General features: G+C 40.1%; 1 long non-coding RNA gene across 1 annotated transcript; it reads right to left on the bottom strand.

The window, feature by feature from the left end:
- Positions 1–11,226: 11,226 nt before the first annotated feature.
- LOC147646966 (uncharacterized) lies at positions 11,227–14,589 on the bottom strand. Its single transcript, XR_015281751.1, has 3 exons — positions 14,297–14,589; positions 13,328–13,457; positions 11,227–12,171 (listed from the first exon to the last, which is right to left on the bottom strand). It is a non-coding gene; the product is annotated as an uncharacterized LOC147646966 (long non-coding RNA).
- Between the last annotated feature and the right edge of the window lie 6,574 nt (positions 14,590–21,163).

Below are 21,163 nucleotides of genomic sequence, written 5' to 3'. Positions count from 1 at the left end.
ACAAACATTATTCTTTGTGAATTTGTCTGGCTTTTCTCTGAGCAGTTGGATGTCAGTATTCCTTCTGAGAGATGACTAATGTTGAGAATATAAAATGAGTTTCCAATTTCTGCATATACATTATGTTACTCAACTTGTCTTTAGTCTCTAGTCCACAATAAACACTCACCCCTTCCACCCTTCCTGCAGCATGCAGTTTGTCCTCTATTTTTAATTTCTGTCATTCTTTTTAAATACACTACTTTGGTAATAAACTTTATGAAATATCACCTCAGTGGTTTGGGGCTATTTCTCCAAGTTATCAAAATCACTTTGAGTTGGACACTTTAAAAAGCATTTTCTGTTGTTTTCCCCTTTGGTGTCATCTGTAGATTTTTGAAGATTATTGTCCATCATCTTAACTTTTAATGCTGGTATTGCCTATTACTGGGTCAAGAGGAGAGACTCATGGGCTCCTCCTTGATATGCCCTCTAGTTTGACAGAATCCTATAATCACTCTTTGATAGCAGTTTGGAGCAGTGATGCACTCACCCCATAATAATTTTATGGGTTATGATCCATGTATAACTGTGACTTAGGCATTGCTCACAGTATTAAATTAGACTTTTAAAGTCTCGAGATTGGCATTTGCATTCTTTCTCCCCCAGCATCCCCCACTTGTGATGGCAGTATAAGCCAGAAGAAAAGTTGTGTGTATTCATCTTAACATATTTGCTTGTAGTAAAACCTAAATTCAGATTTCCCTGGATTTAAAGTGCTGATTTTAAGATATTTCTGACCTATATCTAACCTAGATATTTCCTCATACCCGCACAAATACTTGCTTCATTTTATCTGCTTGTTTTTTCTTAGTATTTCTTCATCAGAGGAAATAAAAATTAACATGTCATCCCTTTAAACTGAAAAAGGAATCTAAACACTACTGAAGCTTATTTCTGAGTCTGACAATAAAAGAATAATAATAAGGCTACTACATTAATTTTAAATTATGTTGGTTGTTAATTAATGTTAAATTATGTTGGTGACTCAAACACCCAAGGCTGGATATTCCACAGCAGTGGTGCTCTGCAGAGCCTACAAGAAGTGATGACTTTGGCAGAACTGGGAGGGAGCAGAAAGCTGACTCCTGGAAGAGGCCTTCTGTACCCTGAAGCAGCCGCTTTTCCTCTTCTCTCCTTCCTTTCCTGCCTGCACACCTCTTCCATGTGGGATGGCACTTGCATCCTGGCTTCACCTTAGTAGCCTGGGGACAAGCACAGAAGTCATCTGCAAACCTTGGCAGAGCAGCAAAAGCAGGCAGGCAAGCCCTGCATTTTGGTTTAAGTTCCTAGCTTGGAGAGCTGTGGAAGGAGTGGCAGATATTCAAATATAGTCTTAAATATTTGGGATTACTGGAGGAAGGGATTTCCCAGAAGTTCTGGTGCATGTGACCAACCCTCATCATCTGACTGTGGTGTTGTTGCTTAGAGAGCTTCATCACAAATTAAGGGTAACCAAATGCTTTAATGATGATGGCACAAACATCCTGTTCAAAATGCACCTGAGTTTTGCTCTGGCCAAGTGTCTGTGGTTCTCAAAATTGTGATCTGTGGACCACTGGAGTTTGTGGCCTTTCTTATAAGTACTCTGAAAACAATAACTAAACATCCTGCTCAGCACAAGCCCCACCAACCTGTTGCTAGTAGCCTGAAATGTGTCAAGTTACAAATAAACCTAAATGCTTCACCAAGGTGTAGTGGAAATATTTTTATGGAGCCCACAAATGAGAAAAGTTGAACATCTATTGCCTGTTTTGTAGCACCCTAGGTATCCCTACATAAATTTATTTTATATAAATTTATCAAGTTCCAAACTTGTAGTATGTATTAATGATAATGTTTATTCTAAATGTCTTTGCCGTTCTACTACATCGATTCAGCGCAAATGAAACACTGACACAGCTAATAACTTTTTTAAGGTATTTTAAGTTACTTGCAATTAAACAGTGTGTTTATTTGCATTTTCTCCAAAACTTGTTTATATATTCAAAATAAATGCTATTTTGAGAAGGGATAAAATAGAATATTTCCATTAAAAAAACAAAAAAAAACCCAAAAAGCAAAAACAACAAACAAAATACCCCCCCCAGAACTACAAAACCCAAAAAATCACCAACAAAAACCCCCCACAAACAAACAAAAAAACCCCAAAACAAAACAAAAAAACCCCATAAAAATTTCCATTACTTTTTTTCTGAGCAACCTCTTGCTACTTATAAGTTTCCCTGGACTGTATTAACTTAATTTTTTTTTATGAATTAAAAATTCTATGCTTAAAATTTACTATGAAGACAAAAACACAAAAGGTCTTTAAACTAAAAGAAGCTAGAAAGACTAAACCAAAATTGTTTTCTTCACTGTGAAGACACAATACAACTGTGTACATGAAATGTGAAAGGAAAACAACATATGAAGTACACAGTGTTATATAAAATATAATCAGAGCCTTGTAACTTGGACATCCAGTTCACCAAATGAGGGTGAAATACAACAAATCTCTCAAGACAACAGACTGCAAAAAACAAAATGGTAAAATATTGCAGATAAGTTTAGCGACATATTCTGCCATTCGTAATTAAAGAGTGCAGAACACTCCTTAGAGAGGGCATTCACTTGTGAGTAATTTCTTCCATTTCAGTTTATTCCTTGTATTCTGATGATGGAATTTGTTAACATACTGCTGAACATCAGAAAACATATAAGAATAGATACTATTTGTCCAGGTTGTCTGAGCTCACAAAAGAATTCTGTTTACTCCGTTGCAAATAAAAACACTAGTTGCTCAGTGATATTAGCTCCCATACTAAAGAAAAAAAAGGAAGCATTGAGCATTGGTCCAGCTTAGGCAGTTGTTTGGCTGACTCCAGAATACAAAATTAGTTAAATTAATTTTAAACAGAAGGATAAAAGTTTAAAATTAGCATGATACACAGACAGAATCATCAGGATTTCTTTAAAGAAAGAATTCATTCACATGTAGAACTGAATTCTTTAAAAACATCTGAAATGAGAATTCCCAAAGGAAAATAGTTTTTAAAATTTTATATTTATATGTATATATACTTTTTTTTTTTTCTCTGAACACAATGTGGTTGTTCTACTAACTGGTTCACTCTAAATATCTAATCAGGAGCAAAAAGCTTCATTACCCCTAAAGTATTTCTTAAATATACTCTTAGATAGTTTTTCTGGGAATACAGATGTCATGAACACAGCATACATTGATGCAATTTCAATTGCATGTATCTTAAACTCAGTTACAAGGATTCAAAGATGCCTGTAAAGAACATCATCTTCTCTCACCATATGCATGGCCCTTTCACACAGGTCTCTGTATTTAGTGTAGCACTCTACATTGGTCAGATATCTGATGACAAAATGAAGTAACAATCTGATCATACCATCTCTTACTGCTACATGCCATGTGTGTTTCAGTCCCCTTAGTAGTGCCCACTCATTCCTCCTGGCATCAGCTTCAAGGAGGAAATCTTATGATGGCTCATTTAATTGAAAGCATTCCAAAGGGAGAAGACAATGTGTAATAATATGCAAAGGGCACTGAAAGGTTCTAAGGGGTAGAAAGAATAACAAAGATTAAACTGACAAGGCTAGAGATTATCCTGAGCAGCTAAGCTAGTTCATGGGTGTATGGTACATGAACAACTGCAACCAAACTCTTTCAAACATAGCTTTAGAAGCTTCAGAATCTTTTAGGGTATAGTGCATTTTTTTTTTCCCCCTCATGTTAGGCTTTTATTTTACTTGTAATCCAACCTGAGGAAGAAGAAATAGGTTGAAAAGAATAGACAAAATCTCAGGAAGTGGGAGGACAATTTATGGAAGGAGAAAAAAAGACAGATATACAAACAGGGAATTTGGGATAGGATCTAAGCAGCAAAAATGTAGATTATTGGAGATGGGAGATTTCAGAGGGACAAGGAAAGGGAAAACACAAAGACAGAGAAAAGAAAAAGTAGTATGTTCATGATTATCTTCATAAACCCCATTTACACCATGGGAATATGTCAACCTTAAATCTTCATTAGCTTATCATTGCTTTTATACTTTCTAGCTTTGTCAAGACAAGCCAGAAAAATGAAAAAAAAAGAAAGTATACTAAGTGTACAGCTTGATTAAATTTTCTTCTATACCCATTATTGGATGTATACTATCTCACTCTGACTAACTCAAGAAAACTACGTTAGCCTGAATAAAGTAGGTATCACCTGCTCTTCTTTTGTCTTAGACTGTGTTTGTCATTACAGAAATACAATAATTTGGGTTTTTTAAAATGTTACTTTTTTTTTCCCCTCAAAGCTTTTTATAATACATGCCGATTCTGGTTTTAGCTATTTTATCCAATATTTTTATGATAATATTGTATCAAAAGGATATTATTACTTGTGTGGCTGTGAAAAGGGTAGTTGCAGACCAGCATGAAGAAAAGAAAAGAGATTTGTTTTTATTCAGATTGGAACACTGAGAAATAAGAAGAATATAATTTCCAGGCCAATAACTACCACCTGCCTACAAATCTGTCTGGCAAAGAAAATCTTCCTAAAATTGCTCAGCTGCAATTCTTCATACACAAAGGCATATTCAGCAAGTGAAGTTTCAGACAGCTGAAATATTAGAGTGGTTTTATGGAGATGTAGCGCCTAATTTTGACAAATAAAAAGATAACACATTTCTACTTTTATTAAGGTATGCTGTCAATGTCACTCTGGCCAAAGCTGCTTCACTCTTTGTACTGTTCCTTGATTTCTTCATAATTCATCATATCAGAGAAGCTGAAAACTGTTTCAATTGGGTAAAACTCCCCTTTAGACGTATTTCAGTCTTAAAGTAGGTTGCTGTTTTCCTATACAGAATCTCTATAACTTCCGTGAGCTTTCAGAGTCAAAAAAGCCTGGATGTGTTTCTTAATTAAAGGCTTTGCCTTTTCTCTACTCCAATTTCTCTTTCCACATCCCAACTCTCAGTAGCTATCACCAATTTCTTTTTATCCAGAGGAGTAGAGAAAGGAATACATTTTCACAGTCAGACATAGTGTCATGTCCAGCTGCCTTCAAAAGGCAGAAATTTACAGTATACATTCTGCCACATTGCTTTATAATTATTACACTTTTTCAAAAGCAAAGTACTGTCAGGTTCTCATCAGGTATGCTAGGGTTCACAGAAGCTGTAGCAACTCTTCATGTTGCTTAGAGAGAGATTACATTTTTTGAGTGCAAGAGAGATCAAAAGCTGATGCTTCCCTTTTGTTCTCACTTTATTTCCTACCATAGCCAAATCAATTTTGTTGGCTAGTGCATGAGGAGTAATCTCAGATAGTTGTAAACTACTGGAAAAAAAAGAAAACAGCAAGTGGGCAAAATGGATGTGGCCTTCAAATATTGTCTATGTGGAAACATTTTCCCTTTGCGAAGAAATACTTTTCTTCATAATCTGCATAATTCCCCCTCAGAGGAAATGCCCTGCCCTCATTATCCACAGAAGCAAAGCCTAGCAGTTCCCCATTTGTGTCTTTGCCCAGTAATAAGTCTGTGATTGAAAGTAAAAAGTGCTGTGCCTTTTGACTTCTATAATAGATGGTGAAATTGATCTATTATTTAAGCATAAGACATTAATTGTATACAGGGTAATGGAGACCTGAAAGATTTTTTCCTTCCATCTACCTAAAGATTACCAAAGATTTCTCAGAAGAGGAAACCAAAAAAGGAAGTTAATTGCTTTTATGACATACAATTATGACATTATGACATAGGATGGCAAACATAAAAGAACAGAAAGGGACTAATGGATGAGCCTGAGTCTTACACAACTTTATTATGCTAGAGAAACATTTCTTTCAAAACAGGAAGTCTGTCCTAAGGAGGTAAATGCTTTTTATTTTGCAGCAGCACACCAGGGCCTGGCTCTGCCACCTGTGCATGTGTGGCAGGAAGAGCAGTCACACTGATGTCTGCAAGCAGCTTCCCACATGGGCTCTTGTATGAAAAAGGAGTAAGGACAGGAGAACTCATCTGGGACTCTGATGAAAGGTGTGAAGCAAGGGGATCTTCTTTTAAATGTTCTGCACATGAGAGTGATGTCAGTCGTTAATATAATCTCTTTGCTTGTTGCAGAGCTGCAGCAACGGAACCACCTGATAGTGGCCAGCCAAAACAGCCAGGACAGCAACGGGATGCACTTTCTGGCAGCCAGAGGGAAGGAAAGCAGAGCATTTGGCTGTGTCTGGGGACCAGCTCCCACAGCACTTTAAGTAGCTGCCATTTAAGCCCAGCTTGCTGCCCTGAACTCCAGTATCCATGTGGAGATACAAGCCTGCAAGTGATATTACCTTCCTCACAGTGGGGCAGGAAAACAAACAGCTGGTCTGTGAGGTGCTACACCAATAAAAACACCTTTCTGAAAGCACGTTCTGAGCATTCATCTATCTTGGTTTTTTTCCTTTCTCCATTTAATAGCATGTAATCCATTAAATAAAAAAGATTAGAGGGTGCACCAGAAGAGATATAACTTCATGTCACATCAAAATGTGAAATTTTAATTTTATGGGTAGAACATGATTTGGTTTTATTAGCAACATTTCTGTATCTTGTAAAAGCTATTTTTGCTCTCAACACAGTGCTGGAATAATTTCTACAGATATTCAGAAAGGGGTGAAGCAGGGGGATATATAATTATTTTTGGAAAGGGAATTCAGGAAGCTAATGTTTCCATATTATTTTGTATTTTAATTAAATGTAAAATTAATAATCTAAACATTTTCATGTAGTCCTAGTTTGACAGACAGTACCAAAACTAATTAAAAACAATTTATACTCTGGTTGTGCCAGGAGAGAAATGAACCTGTCTTGTCAAGCTCATGTCCTATATTGAGACAACCAGCTGTGCAATTCAGCTTTTAAAATTTACAAACATTTATGATTAGCTAAAACCACTAATACACAAGTTTTTAATTGTTTTTTAGTTGGGCATCTGCAAGAAAATCTGACCAATTGTGTCTGATTTATAGGTAAAATCAAGACACCAGGAGAGTTTTGTTGCTGATGATGTTGCCGTTATTATTTAGTCTGTATTAATAGTTGCAAATGTTTTTCAAAACAGTGTTTGCATCAATAAAAATTACTTTGAAGAAGCCAAGACAGTTCAATGATTTGGATGAATACATTATAAAGAATGAGCCAAGTACAAAACTCTCTTTATGAACCAAAAGGTATCTTAAAATATATCTGTTTTAAAAGATAGGAACTTTGTAATAGGCAGTTTAATCCATTTTGAAATACCTAAATAAAACTTGTTTTCAAAAGTATAGAGCATGCCACATTTCCTGCTAATTTCCCTAAGCACTGCCACACTAAGAATTCTGCTTTAAATAGATATGGGGGTTTGGGAGTTTATCTGTCCACATGGGTGTGGACTCTGTGTCTAACTCTGAAACAGAGAGCCTGTAGAAATTACAGGCCACATAGCTCTCTCAGTCCTGCCTGAGAAGCTGGCTTGGGAAATTCATGGGAGGATTCAAAACAATCCTCAGAGACAGAAAACAGCCTTACAGGTGTTGTTTCTCTGTCTCTTGTTTTCTTTGCAAGAGAAGGTGGGGGGGTGTGTGCCCCACTGCCCAATGATGGTAATGTAGTAGTTTGTTAACCAATAAGAGTTACCTTTCTGTACTTTCCACATATCAGTCTATAAAACAGAGCTGAAATAATAAACTGCGAGACATTCTCCTAGTCAACTCCTTAGAGAGTCTATGTCGCTCTCCCAGCCATTCCTAATAGAGCGACACACGGGAACTGTCTTCGGAGCCTAAAATTAAATATTGCTCATCTTCGCAACAGGAGCATAGAAACAAATGCCAGCACTTCTAGGTACAGATACACTTAAAATTAGACCAAAACACAAAAGGCTATAACATGGCATTTGGCAACAACAGCTGCTATTTACACTAGCAGCCTACAGTGAGTAATTTCAGCCTGTAAGAAATCCTGAATTTTCCTGAACAAACTTTATATTATTATACTCCATGGCATGCTGTGTATCAGATTACTGTTCTTAACACTCATTTTGTGTAGTTCTACCTGGCAGGGTGTTCGAAGTTTTCCTACAGATTATTTTTAGCAGAAAGTTGGGGTTTGCAGTCATAGCAGCCCACTTTGCAGCATGAGATTAAATATTTCTTTTGTCAGAGAATGTGAATACCTGAATACTAAAAAAACAAGCAGAACAAAACCACCGCCAACAACAACAACAACAACAACAACAACAACTAAACCAAAACAAACAAACAAAAAGAAACAACAACCCAAAAAATCTCAGAACTGCTGAGAAGTATTTATTTGGAATTAGAGTTTAACTGCCTCAGGTCTCCACTAGCAGTAGTACCATGATGCCTTGGGAAGAGGAAAGACTGTGCTATATCCTTGGATACATAGTATAATGGTGTGCAACTACATCAACAGAGGAGAATGCAGACACAAACCATCAGATGCAAAACTTCAATAAACATGTAGCCAAATTTGTGAGACAGAATTTTCCAATATAGATACTTCTATTGTTGACATATTGGGGTTTTGATGTTTAGAGGTTGTTTTGTTTTGTTTTATTTTTTGGGAGTAGTTTAATTTTTTTGTTTTTGTTTGGAGGGAGAAGGTATGATGGAGAGCAGAGCGATGGCAAAAAAATAGCTGAAATTTCACTGAAAATTCCTTTTAGCTTTTTTTCCAAATTAAAACCAGATTTTCAGCAACCATGGTAACTATTCTTTCCTTTCTATATTGAATAAACCCTAAAATTAATTTGATTTCAAGCTGGTAAGTTTTGCCTGAGTCCACTTTATCCCTAGTTGGCTGTATATTTCTGGGGAGGGTCGTTGTCATTGCATAACCTGTGCTTAAACATGACCCGGGTTCATATTTTCTCTGAAGAAGTCCCAACCAGCCTTGATCAAGAGGTCTGAGTTATGGAGCAAGCCTGGGTAGACCCCGATATTAGAAACTTACTTGAAATTCTCCTTGAACTTATATCCAACCATGCCTCATTTTATGAGAGGCAAATATATATCCAGGGGGTTTTTGGCAAGTATTTTCTGCACTCAACGTTCTGGAAAAAAAAAGAATTAAAAACTGGATGGAAACTTCAGGAATTCCAGGCACACTGAATGTGCAGTGGATGTTGATGTCAGCCTCAAAACTTCACTTCCTGACCCTTGAAGAAGTGGTGGTTATTAACACAAGTTCCCTATTTTCCTTGTCCAAAATATGCTGTGCAGTCTTTTTTCTCTTTAGGTCTACAGTGAACAGTAACCTAGAGCATTGCACCAGGGAAGGGCAAAGCAACTTAGCTCAGACCACATTCCATGAAAAAAAATTTTGGAGGGTTTTTCTGTCTTCCATGATCTATTTGGGATAGTGTTCAGAATTAAATGCACTGAGATTGCAATAAGAAGGAGTATGTAATCCTCCTGGTGAGCTAAAGGAAGGAGGTACCAAATGGAACTATCATTAAAAATGAAAGAGGACCATGCAGTAGTGTAATATTTAATTGATTTTATTTGTTTTTATGACAAGGATGTGATCAAATGGGCAATGATTTCTAGCTTTCCTTAATGAGAGGGACAAAAGCTGTACTACCAGGTGAGAACAAGGATGACTGACTGCTGAAAAGCACTGGTAATATCCCAACTACTCCTTTTCATTTCAAATCATCAATATTTGAAGTCAAGATACCCTAGCTTTTTAATTTCAAGAAAAAGATTCCCTGAAAAAGTTTTGTGTAAGCTTTCATACATTTTTTCCACCCCTGAGAGAGGCAGACAGTTGATTGTAGCCAGGAAGGGCTGGCAGGGAACTCTGACCTTTCATGGCTATCAGGCAAGCTGACAGTGGGCTCCCAAAGGCTGCTTCCTGGAGCTGTGCCAGGGAGCAAAGGGAAGTGTCTGGCCCCAGGATAGGCAGGTGGGCTGCAGAAGCATGTCTTACACACCAGCCAGCATGTCTACCTGTTCCTCTCCTTCCACAGCCTCCGCAGTGCCTGTTCCCTTTGATCCCCAGCCAAGAACCTGGTGTGATACTTTGACATGACACCTACATGCTCAACTTTGCTGCAGAAGGGGCTGAGTATCTTAAATAAGGATCTTGGAGAAGCAGGGTTGTGCCAGACAGGTCCATGCCACTGCAAGCAGTGCACCACAGGAGCATGGACAACATCAGTTGATGTTCCCGCCTGGCTGGCCTGTACCTGAGACAGCACGGTGGGAGCAGGATGTGCAGAGGGCAGCAGGGGCTGTCAGTCTGTCACCCTGAAAACTCAGCTTCTGAGCTTGCTGGCATAGTTTTCTAAGACTTTCCCAGGACAGTAACTGTAAACGTGGAGATAGGTATACATTCCTTCTGTTACAAGTCTTGTGATGGACATCTCTCATGGCCAGTGGAGTGGGAAAGTGTTATCCTGACCATCCAATCCCTGCCCGTGGTCAGAAACCTATAAATCCTGGGAGGAAAAATAAACCTTTTTTCCTTTCACCACACCTTGAGCTGTGTCCGTGTGATCAATTTTGTATCCAACTGCAACAGTCGGTAGGTCGCCAACACAAAGTGGCTGCAGAGACCACTTGCTGCATAAGTCAGCTGTACAGTGGTACAGGTTGCTTGTGGGCATTGGTTAGGCAGGCAGCAGCATTATGAATTATTTGCTCTCATCCAAACATCTAGGAAGCATTTGGAAGGGGTGATGTTAAATGTGGGTAATGTATTAACTAAGATATCTAGCTTGAAGAAAGTGGCTGAGGCTTGATTTTCTGGTTGCTTCTATATATCTATATCTATATCTATATCTATATCTATATCTATATCTACCCCTTCTTGCAGTACTTGCAGTCAGAGCAACCACACCTTTAACTTACTCAAGTCAGGCACCTAACCCACTGTGTTGCTCCCCAGCTTTTTCTGTACAGCACTGTTTATACCTTCCCATACAGTAGATCTGAGTAGATAATGGCATTTCAGTATTTGTTGATGCCATGAGTAAAATAATGTGTTAAATGTGTTGGACAAGGGCATGTTGATGTGGGAACACTAAAAAACAACTGTGATTTATAAAATAAATTATTGTTTTCTATGTAATTTTATATTCACACATTAGGAAGTTGTTGTGGGAGCTCTGAACAATGAACCAATATGATTTCATATAAGCCCTTTATTGTTCACATTACACACTTATTTATACATTCTAAAACTACTGCTCATACGATCACACATCTTTTCATTGGTGCCCCTATCCTGTCCACATGCTCTGCACACACCCCTTGGGACACAGGATTGGTTACTGTCCAGGTGTTCAACTGCACTCTGTTATCTGGCTCTTGTGGTCCTGTTTTCTTGTTTTTCAGCCTCTTCTTTCTTGTTTTTGGAACAGTTTATATCTCAGCAACCTTGAGAAATTCCAGAGGGTCTGATAATAAACTCTAAATACAGTTTGGCTGGAGCACATCATGGCCCAAGCTGTTCAGATACATTGCTACAAGCTGTAATATGTTACATCATAGATAAATACATAACATGCAATTGTATATGAGAAAATATAAAATTCTGTGTGCAATATGGTATTGTAAAGTATATTATATAATTTATAGTATTAGAAAATCACTGAATCATAGAATTGTTAGGGTTAAAAGGGATCTCTGGAGCTCATCTACTCCAACTCCCTTGCCAAGGCAGGACACCTAGAGCAGATCACAGAGAACAGGTCCAGGTGGGTTTTGAATGTTTCCAGAGGGGGAGATTCCATGACGTCTTTGGGCAGCCTATTCCAGTGCTCTGCTACCCTCTATGTAAGGAACCTGCTCCTCCTTTTGAGATGTAAGTTCTTGTGTTCTAGCTTATGGCCACTGATTCTTGTGCTGTCTCTGGGCACCACTGAAGGGTCTGGCACCATCCTCTTGACACCTGCCTTTGAGACATTTTATGTATTGAAGAGATCCCCTCTCAGTCTTCTCTTCTCCAGACAAAAAGGCCCAGCTCCCTCAGTCCTCACATGAGAGATGCTCCAGACACCAAATCATCTTTGTGGCCTCTGCCAGACCTGCTCCAGTTACTCCATGTCTTCCTTGTGCTCAGGAGTCTAGAACTGGACACAGTATTCCAGATGTGAACTCACTAGGGCGGAGCAGAGGAACACAATCACCTCCCTTGACCTGCTGGCCACATTTCCCAATGCACCCCAGGATACCATTGGCTACAAGGGCACTGCCAGCTCATAGTCAGCTTGTCATCCTCCAGGACTCTCAGGTCCTTCACAAAGCTGCTTTCTGGTAGGTCAGATTCCAACCTGTGCTGCTACTTGAGCTTATTTCTTCCTAGGTGAAGTAGCCTGTACTTCGTGTTGTTTAACCTCATTAGGTTCCACTCTGCCCAACTCTCCAGCCCATCAAGGCTCTGATGAATGGAAGCACAGGCTTCAGGTGTATTAGCCAATCCCCTCAGTTTCCTGTCATCAGTAAACTGATATGTGTATGTATAATGAAAGTATATCTGAATTAAAGTCATTAATTTAAGTAGTATTTTTCAGTGTTACTGAAAACAACAACAGTGGGAGATCCAAAAGCAACCAGAAGTACTTGGCTGCTTCTCAGAGTTTAGGATGCAAGCATATATAGCAGAGGACTAAAGCTGCATTATTGCATCCCCCCATCACTCCCTTGGAGAATCCAGTTTATGCACTTACTCCAACTATTGTACCTTCTTCCATGAAACCTTTCCCAGACCAAATGAGGGTGGAAACAGAAAGTGCTTTGTTATCATCTAAAACTGTATTAATCATCTGCATGCTACTTTTTGCATATATTTCATTTTTATCTCTATTTTTTAATTTATTTTTTACAATAAACTGATGTCAGAGTGAGGAAAGGAAAGCACATGTATTTTGTTCATTAACATGTCTCAAAAACATAAAGTGGCTTTTCTTTTTAACTTTGCAATAACAAATAACAACAGCTTTCACTAAGTCTTAACCTAAACAGAAGTAAAGAAATATTTTACAAGTATCTGTGACAGATATTCTTAGACTCAGTCCCTAACACTTACTAGAAATGCATTACTGTTTACTTAATTTTACAATCAGCCATTGACTATGATACAGAAAATTATTCCAGGAATATTGACTGTGAATCCTGCCATGATTCTCCTTCACTTCTTCAATGCTGAGTCTCCATAGCTGCTCTTTCATAGTGGCAATATATTAGCATTGAGACAGGCATCTGCACAGTTCAAAGAATATTACTTACCTGCACAGTAAGGTCTGTGCCACCTCATCTTGTCTGTGGATTGCCACAAAGGTGGTTTGTAACATGGACTCAGCAATAAACACATAATGAAAAATGTCAAGACCCTCCAGCTGTATTTTCTTCTTCTTTTCTGAAACATTTACATGGAACAATGTTGTTTATGATCTGGGTTGTCATCTTCCAATTAATACAGCACTTCAGCAGTACTCATTGTAAAGTGAGATTAGGAATTTTCCTAGGAAATCAGATAACTCCTAATACTTGAATTTCATTCTGTGTCCCTTCAAGAAAGGAAGATAAAATCTATATAACGAAATAAATTAGTATTCACTTTTTCACATCCACATCTGAGAGTCACCCAGAGAAAATGGTAATCGCAGCTCCTGCTGCCACAATTCAGATTCAGAGCTATGTCTGTTACTGGTTTTAAAGACTCAGTCTAGTCTAAGTGACAGCTTCCAGCCCACTACAGTGGCCTCTTGTAAAATGTGTAGATCTCAAAACTGCATGTCCCTTGGAATGGAAACACAGGGCTTACCCCCAAAAGATCAACCGGTCATGCTGAAACAAAACTATTTCTATGCAGGCTTAAATGCCACTGCCTAGCTGAAGAGCAATTACATGAGGAAAGAATAGAGAAATGTAATCAGAGCTGAAATAGTTTGAGAAAAAGGAAGTGAAATAAAATCAGCCTAAGTCAACACAGAATTGTTGCTCTGCTTCAAAACTTCCATGGATTTTCCATATCAAATAATTTCATAAAGGTGACATTTTCTTACAAAAGAATTTGATTTTTTTCTGTTCCTTCAGAAATGTGCAACTGTTCTGCCTCCAGCCTGCTGCAACATCTGCCAGGGAAAACAAATTGCAGTGCCAATTCCAGTGCACTGCTCTATTTCTTTATTGACACATGTCTGGAACACCCTTCCCCATGAGCATGTTTGGATACATGTTCCCCTGGCTTCTTACCTGTGAGGCTACAGCTTAGCTGTGCCTAGAAGTCCCCACTGTGGGTTTGGAGGACATTTCTATAATGAGGACATCTGGCAATGTCATTTGGCTCCCTCCTAAATGTTCCATATTTCACTTTTCTTTTTAGTGTACCCTCAGTAGGAACAGTGAGAAGCACAACATGACTCTTAGTTGCATTGTCCAAGAGAGTGAAGTTTATTATTCTTGATCTTCTTTTTTAGACATGTTCAAGAAGGTCCGATACTGGTGTAAAAAACATGCTTGTGGTGACAGACTTTTCCAGGGTCAGCCTGTTCAGATAAAAGCAGTTTATTATTAGGTAGAGCGTGGTAGAGGGTGGCTGCCAGCCACAGCGTAAACGTGGTCAGAGAGGGAGAGTGGAGAGAGGAGTTGGGGAGCATGAGGGAAGAAGGTAATTAAGGGGGTAGAGAGAGGGGGGAAAGAGGGGATAAGAGCAGGGAGTAATAGAACAAGTTAAGTGATTAAGAGAGGAGAGGGAAAGAAAGAAAGAGAGGCAAAATTAAGAGCACAACAGTAAGAGCAGAGAAGAGAAGTTAAGAGAAGAGGTTAAGAGAGGAGATAGAAGTTAAGACAGGAGCAGAAGTTAAGAGAAGTAAGAGAGCAGAGTTCTTGTTACAATACATGATATCTTTTTCTATAGTGAATATTCTAATTCCTAGTGACCAACCACTATGACACACATTCTATAGGATTTACATATAGCCTATAAGAACTACTACAAAAAGGCCTACCATTTCCCAGGGCCTACTTTTAACACTTTTCCCAGGGCTTGCCAAGCCTAACTTTCTAACTAATTTCTAATATTCTTTTCATGAATTAAAGAAGTTATTCAGAACATTACTGTCCATCTCCATGGCCTTACCAAAAGAATATTTCAGCTTACTAAAGCATCTCCTCATTCTCCTTCTATCTGAGGCTTGATTTGTTTTCTCTTACTGACCTTGACGTTTCATATTGTCTTTTTACATGTTGATCGCTCTCGCTTTCCTCTCTTTGTAGAGGGAATTAAGTCTGCAGGTCTCATCTGAGTAGTGAAAGGGTTACAGTCTTGCCCAGGTCTTGTGGATGGTCACATGATCTCTGCCAAGGCAGCAGCCGGCGCTGTTTATGCTGGATGACTTCTCAGTCTAGTCTCTACAGCTAGGCTAGCACTCAAAGGCAGCACGCCACAAGCCAATGGCTTCCCTTCCCCCTACCTGGCAGCTTCTGGTGAAACTCAGCGGCAGCAGAATTTCAGCCGAGTCAGGGGCCAGCTTGGCCTGGCGACGCTGCTGGAAAGGGCTTGGCAGGCTTCCAGGAAAGGGCTTAGCCCTTTCGACCAGGGTGGGTGGTGGGGGTGGGTCACAGGCTCCCCACCTGGGAGCTGCAGGGCTCTGGCCCAGCCCCCGCTAGGCTAGGTCGGACAGGCCGCGGGGGCGCAAGGGGACAGCCACATCAGAGCTCTGTTACCTTTCAAGGCTGGAAAGACAGAGACAGAAGCTCCTGGAGTTAGGTTTAAAAGGTGGTATCCACAAAGGTGATCTCTCTTTTCAGTGTCGAAAAATGCTGTCAATTCTCAGAAAAGGCCAGCTAATGGCCAGGTCTCCAGCAGATAAGAAACTCCCAGCAGCATCTCTTAGAGGAGTCACTGTCATGAATATTTCCCACTTTTTTCCTAAATGCCAAACCATATCAGGGAGTTTGTGATTAGGTCCTTTCCAGAATAAAGCAGGAATGATTGAGACCAAAGGTGCACAGAAATAATAATTTTCTGCAAATGAGACTTCATCCTGCTGCTGCAGGCTGAGACAATAGTCTCTTGTGAAGGATATGCCACCCCAGTATTCACCACATCCCACTGTTCAGCAGTCCAGGCATTACTGAGAAGCCTTTTATCCCAGAACTGCTTTTATAATTTTTTCTTTGTAAAAACTGTCATCTTAACCTGACACGTATATGCCCATCTAAGTGTTAATATGGGAGCTGCTGGAAACAGAATACACATTTAGTACAAGTCTTCCCATCATAAGCTGTCACATACAAAAGTAATGTGGAAAATACCAAGCAGGTACAACATCATTGCAATACACTTAATCACTCTGGCCTACCTTTTACCCATAACCTGGTTACACATCCTATTCTTGAGAGAAAGGGTGAAGAAGAAAGCCAGCCCATTCACCCCTTTCTAGTTTTAAGAGGAGAATGTTTTCTTTCTTTCTTTGCCGACAGCTGACAATCAACATAACTTCTGCAGGGTGAGGTTTGGTAATCTGTGTTATCCCCTGCTCTCAGAGGAGAGCCTGAATGTGCAGTCCGACATGGACCTTTAATCTTTAAAGTGTGGCTGTTCCTTAGAGTGCTCTCTTTAATTTTTCTATAGTCTGTCTCAGCCTCCTTTGGGCTGAATTCTTTTGGGATCCTCCCTCATGGGGAGTACCACTTATCTCAGTTCTTACTATTCAAAGAAAACTCTTGGGCTCATTAGATTCTGGTTTCTCGTGTTTATTGAAGGATCCTTACAAAACTCGGCAGGTCTCTCCAGACTGACTGCACAAGCTTAAATCACCACTGCCTGGCTCATTTCGTTCTGATGATACAAAATGGCCTCGAACCACGTTGTCTTTTCACCTTTATACTAATTTTTACCCTATTAACTGCAGACACGTGTATTGTTATTACATCTTAACAAGTAAGTTTTCTATTTCTACTCACGTAATTAAAAGTGTGACTAACTCTAAACCAATCATTCTTTGTGCTTCTAAAAACTGCAGAAGCATGGAGAAGAAGGAAGAAGAAGGATTAAAAATTACACCCTTTTTCCTCCATCTTTCCTCCATGTGTGAAACCCTCTTAAAATCTATATTTTCACCTCAGTGATACATCAAATATTTTTCTATTTTCTCCTTAATTTCTTACAAATTTTGGCTTGCTCAGGGATATTTGGAAGCCCTTCTGTCAATATTATATGTGACTGATGTATTTTTTAAAGAATTGAATAGACAGAGAAATGTCTCTGCATTTCTGGACTCCTGCACTCTCTTGATTTTGTCAGGAGGTCTGAGCACAACACATGCCCTGAGCCTGTCCCATCTGAGAAAAGACAGAGACTCCTTGGCTAAACCAGGGATATTCAAAGTACAAATTAGTCCATTTGAGTTGGTCCATTGGATCCTATGTATCCAAAGTACATATTAGTCCATAGGTGTCGGAGGCACCATTCTTTCACCGGCCTCAAGAACTATGTGTGATTAGACATCTCAGAGTTCAGGGGCTGCAATTCATCATCACTCCCTATGCATCAACCCTGAGAGCACTGACTGCTCCTGTGCTCCTCTCTACCCTCCTGTGTTTGATCTCTTCTTTCTCATCATCTTCTAACAGGTCCCATATTTCTCTCTCAGGACTGCTGTTATTTATTCTGTAGTGGAGCTGTGAGAGGGGGGTGAAGGATAAAGGAGGAAGGGAGCTCTCAGGTAGTGGGACTCGGCAGAGCTAACAAGGGGTCTTTGGCAGATACAGCACAGTGGTACTGTAGAGCCAGATGAACAGAGGGTCAGGCTGGGCTATAGGTAGGTGGAGGGAAGCTGTCACATTCTCAGCATGAAATCTGACATCTCTGTAAACAAAAGTACATGGAATGTAGATAATATTTTAACAGAAGGTGGGCATGATATGTTAGTAAAGGCCTGTCTGCACAAATCAGCCTTTGAAATAAGTCGTGATATTAAAGACTAAAGTCCTTGGAACTTTCCTGCAGGAGAGAGAATGAGGAAAAACAATATCCTTGTGTACAGGAGAAAAAATGTAAACCTATGTGTAATAGCTAATAGTAACTTGCTAATACAAGTATTATATATATAATAATATATATTAATAATATATATTATAATATTATTATAATAATTATATTATATAATTATATATAATATAATTATTATATTATTTATATATATTATATATATTAATAATATATATATATATTATATATATATATATATAATACGATAATACATACCCTGTAAAACCCTATAAAAAGTGTGCTAAAGATAGAAATAGACAACGTTCACTTTTACTTCTGTGAAGACTCATGAATAAGCAGGAGGTCTCTCAATATCTGGCGCTCCTAACAGGAACCTCTCATGGGCTGAGGGGATTCAGTGGTGAAGCTGGCGGAGCGGATCTGGGCACGGGAAGCCGCGGACGTGGATCGGTACTGGATAGGCGACCTGAGCGTGGTGAGATGCGGCGTGATGAGACATGGAAAAAGGAGTCAGGTTGCTGGGGGAGACCGAAGGCAGAGGAGTAAGTGAGGGGTCACGACCCTCCCCCCGCCGTGTGCCACTAGCATGGAGGTTGAATTTGCAGTGGCGAAAAAACTGCTTCTGAGTATTATCGTTTTAAGAGGTGGAGCAGCCAAGGAAAAGGACCTGGAAAAGCTCATTGTATGGGCTAAAAATCATGGGCACTTAACCGTGCCCCCACTGCTTTTTGCAGTTGAAGAATGGATGGATATAGGGGATCTGATGTGGGAAACAGCAATTATGGAAAAGAGTAAAGACGTGGTAGCGCTCGGTTCGATATGGAAAATTGTGTTGAATACCTTAAGAGATATGAAGGCAGAGTCCTCAGTTGCAGCCACCGCTTTAGAAGCCATGGCTTGGCCTGAAACCGACGTGCCGCAGCAGTTAGCTCCTGCCACATCAATCAGCTGTCTGGGTGCTTTCTTTGGGGTTGGGCACGTTTGGCCAGCAAAGGGGCTCACAGGAAGGCAGTGTAGCACCATATCGGAACTTTTAAAATCTCAGGGGTGCTCCAATGCGGCTACATCTGCGTCAGCAGAGCCCTCTTAGGTGTGGCTGCGCCCACTCTGGTGGAGCACAAACTGGAAGTTACCTTGCCGAATGTGAATGTAGAAATGACGGCTCCCCCAGAAGGAGCAGGCGCCAATTCCAGCCAGGCAGAGCCTGACACATCAGCAGAAGTGAGAGCCACAGAGTGCAAACCCAAGATCTATCCTTCACTGCCGTCTACTGTTCACTGGGGAAGACCACAAGACATTCCGCTCCTCCCAGATGTCAATGCACTCCGATGACGGATGGCCTCTAGCAGGAGAAGAGCCAACTAATGGCAATGATACATCAAAGAAAGAGCTACTGGAATGGCAACAACAAATAGAGCAGCTCGTGCAAGGTCAGATTGAGCAGACCCTACGTGCAACCAGAGCACAGCATCAGCAAGAGAAAACAGCTCTGCAGCAAATACCCAGGCAGCAAACAGAGTCAGTTCAACAACTGCAGCACATGCTGCATCCTGAACCATCTGCTCCACCTTTGGAGACACTGTTAACACCACAATCTTGTTTCAGCTCTAATTCTACTACCCTGGAGGAAGAGAACAGAAAACAGATCACAGCAAAGGTGGACTGGCATCATTCAAGATGCAATCCTTGAATGAGAACGGCAAGCAGCAGGCTCAATCACTTGTCGATCAGCAAAATCCACAATATGAACAACATGACTGGAAGATCTTGCAGCAAGTCAAAAAGACAGTTACTGAACATGGCATTAAATCTGAAGCTGCAAACCCTGCATTGGATTGGCTGTTCACCTCTGATGCTAATAGTCCCATAGACAACCAAAATCTCGCACGTCTGCCTTTAACTCCATCACACCTTATGGTGTGGGAGAAGGAATGTAAAAGGTTAGCAGTTTTAGAAGCTAATCCACCTCGAGATCAAAATGATGTACTGTATGGACTTAATCCTGACATGCTCACTGGTTCAGGAATTTACAGTCATATGTACAGTTGAACTACCCCCTTGCAATGCATCATTTGTCTGCACTGCTCACTCATCAAGCCTTCAATGCTGTGCCTGATTCGAAACCTCATTGTTCCTTTACAACAGTACAGCAAGGCCTCATGGAACTGTATCCTCATTTCATTGACTGTCTGTCAGCAGCCCTGAAGGCTCAGAATGACATGACTGAGGAGGCAAAACAGAACACGTTTAAATTGTTAGCTTTTGAGAATGCTAACTCAAAAATAAAGCGTATCCTTGCCACACTCCCAAAACAAGCAGATGTGGGAGACATGTTAGATATTGCCCTGAGAGTTAATCAGAGGATTAACAAGGACAACTTGTAGCCAATGCAGTTGCAGAAGCCATCAAACCAACTACAAGTCTACTTGCTGCTGCAGTCAGAAAATTGGGAAGTGGACATAAACCTTTCACTACACCTCCAAACGTTTGTTATCGATGTGGTGACAGAGGATACCTTCAAAGGTCCTGTCGAGCTACTGTATGGTGTGATCGATGGTTAGTTAGACAGTCATGCTACTGTTGTATGTCGTCATGCAAAAAACATGTGCAAGAGCGCGAAGAGCCTCCGCGCGGGGACACAAGTAGCTGGCTCAACTTTATTCAGCAGCTCAACCCACCAGCAACCAGAGGAAGCCTGGGAATCGATTTGGCAGCATCAGCAGATGTCACTCTCATCAACAATACCATCCATAAAATCCCAACTGGAGTTACAGGACCCATCTATTCTGCCACCAGTGAATTTGGTGCTTTGTTGATTGGGAGATCATCTGCTGGAGTTGCAGGACTTATTTTTCTCCCAGGAGTTATTGATGCTGATTATACAAGTGAAATCCAAGTTTGTGCCTACACCTTAGCTCCTCCACTCACGATTAGAAAAGGGACAAGAATTGCTCAATTGGTGTTGTTTCAAAAGGTGGCAACTGCGAAAGATATTTTTCAAAGTGCTCCTAGACGTGGAGCCAGAGGATTTGGATCTAGAGGAGACACAGTGGTGAATCTCATTCAACAGATGAACCATTGACCAGTAGTTGAATCACCCTGTG

Source organism: Cyanistes caeruleus, unplaced genomic scaffold (assembly GCF_971803275.1).
Source record: "Cyanistes caeruleus unplaced genomic scaffold, bCyaCae1.hap1.1 HAP1_SCAFFOLD_74, whole genome shotgun sequence".
Taxonomy (NCBI): Eukaryota; Metazoa; Chordata; class Aves; order Passeriformes; family Paridae; genus Cyanistes; species Cyanistes caeruleus.
Note: the sequence above shows the minus strand (reverse complement) of the source record. Positions and strands in the feature narration are given on the sequence as shown.